This window comes from Arachis ipaensis, chromosome B10 (genome assembly GCF_000816755.2).
Source record: "Arachis ipaensis cultivar K30076 chromosome B10, Araip1.1, whole genome shotgun sequence".
NCBI lineage: Eukaryota > Viridiplantae > Streptophyta > Magnoliopsida > Fabales > Fabaceae > Arachis > Arachis ipaensis.
Window position 1 is genome coordinate 8,658,710 of NC_029794.2, and position 2,297 is coordinate 8,661,006.

General features: G+C 33.4%; 1 protein-coding gene across 1 annotated transcript in view; it reads left to right on the forward strand.

Annotated features, from left to right (window-relative positions):
- Positions 1,887 to 2,297, forward strand: part of LOC107621723 (zinc finger CCCH domain-containing protein 39) — a 2,511-nt gene continuing 2,100 nt past the window's right edge. Inside the window, exon 1 of the mRNA XM_016323738.2 lies at positions 1,887 to 2,297. This exon is cut by the window's right edge and continues 916 nt beyond it. The gene's annotated coding sequence lies outside the window, so the exon portion shown is untranslated.

The window sequence follows — 2,297 nt, forward strand, 5'->3', positions numbered from 1 at the left end:
ATTTCTTTTATTACTACGATACCTCTCCATCATCCTTCTTAATAGGTATATCGCTTCAGTGGTAGATCTGCCTGGCATAAATCCAAATTGATTTTCCGTTACTTGTGTCTCTTTTCTCAGCCTCCGTTCTATCAACCTTTCCCATAACTTCATAGTATGACTCATAAGCTTGATCCCTTTATAGTTTCCGCAACTTTGTATATCCCCCTTATTCTTGTATATCACCTTATTATTTTTTTTAAATATATAACAAATAAATTTGATAAGTTTTTAATTCTTAGCTTTCTTCTAGCGTAAGTATAATCTATTACTATAATTTTCTTTCATAAAGTGTATATATAATATAAAGAAAGCTAAGGCGGCGTATTAATTATATATATATATATCATTAACGTATGTGAGAGGAAAGAAAACGGAGAGAGAAGACCGAGAGAGAACGTAAATTCTTTTGAACCTCCAGCTTCGATTTCTTGAAATCCGTAACTCCAATAAAAAATCTAATCCGGTAAGAGTATTCGTAACCTCCTCCTCTACACGTTGGTACCATTTTTTATTAGTGGAAGTTGACAGTGACGTAGTTCCTCTTTCCTTTGGGTTTGGTCAACGGAAGTTTTAGGAGGCACGGACGATTTTGGACATTTTCTTCTTCGATAGCTCACTCAGAAAGCTTCTCCTGAGCTTTGAATATTTTGATTTCGTACGAAGATGCAGGTAAAAAGGTATCTCATTAGGCGTCTGGACAGTTGAAGCGAAGTGGTTACTGTGTTATTTTGTTGTGCAGTAATGTATATACACGTACTTAGCTTTCTCTCCACATAACTTATTCTTTTTGATCCTCTTAGAGGTTTATGGAGAGGCAGGATTTATTTTATGTACATTTGGGTTTTGGATATGTATATATATGTATATATGTGTGTATATTCTCCGGCCAGTCTTGACTTCGCAGGCTGAGTCAGGAGCTCGTTATTTTGTATCTTTGACTCTTGTTATTTTGTACTTATGGCTTTCGATTCCTCCTTTTATTGTCTTACGTTTTATAGTTATAGTTTGCCTCACACGCAAGTTGTTCCGTTTCCAGAGCGTGGCGCTTTTCATTTTACGATTTTGTTTTACCCAATTTTCAAGGCTCCTAGTCTATTATATTCTTTCTACTATTATAAGTATGTATTTTAATTTTTAGAAGTCGTAATATCTCGCCACCTCTGTTTTACGACTTAAGCGTAAATTTTTGGGTGGTAGGGTGTTACATGTGGCCCCATCATACATGTCTTTAATTGTCCGAATATATGCGATCCTTACTCTCCTCTTTTCTAAAACCTTCCATAAGACCTCCCTTGGTACTCTATCATACGCTTTTTCCAAATCAATAAACACCATATGTAGATTCCTTTTATTATTACGATACCTCTCCATCATCCTTCTTAATAGGTATATCGCTTCAGTGGTAGATCTGCCTGACATAAATCCAAATTGGTTTTCCGTTACTTGTGTCTCTTTTCTCAACCTCCGGTCTATCACCATTTTCCATAACTTCATAGTATAACTCATAAGCTTGATCCCTCTATAGCAACTTTGTATATTCCCCTTATTCTTGTATATCCCCTTATTATTATTTTTTTAAATATATAACAAATAAATTTGATAAGTTTTTAATTCTATTTTTAGATTTTTTATGCGATTCTAGATGTTTATTTGGATGTTTAAAAATAAAATTTTAAAAAATTAGTTAATTTCAATTGGTATAATATTCTCGATCCTTCTTATCTCAAATATTTTCTATTTTCCTTTTTTTTATCATGGAATATTAATCTTTTTTATGTTTATAAAAAAAAAACATTTTTAAATTTCAATATCTTTTTTGAGTGTCAAGTGTTACTATAGTCAATGTTGGTTGTGTGTTAGGCGGCTAGGGTTTTGGAGTTTTTGACTTTCTTATGCCAACAAAAAGGCTTAAACCTTGCACTTGGCCTCCTTCTCCTCCTCCTTCATTCTATAATTCGTGATCAATCCCTCAAAAGATTCAAACTTCGATCACCCTTCTCCTTTCTCTTTTATCGTTTCAATCTCTGTCTTCCCAATTCCTTCGTTTTGATCCTTCAATCTTTTTCTCCCTCTCAGTATTTAGCCTTAAACCCTCAATTTCCTTTCTTTTCTTTTTCTTTTTTATTGGTACTTAATTATTTGATTTGATTATATATATTGTATCAGAAATTCAGAATCAGCATCATTCTCTGGACTTCGGCAAAGCCGTTGAATCGGTTCATATAACTCCGATTGCATGTTTTGAATTCTTGATC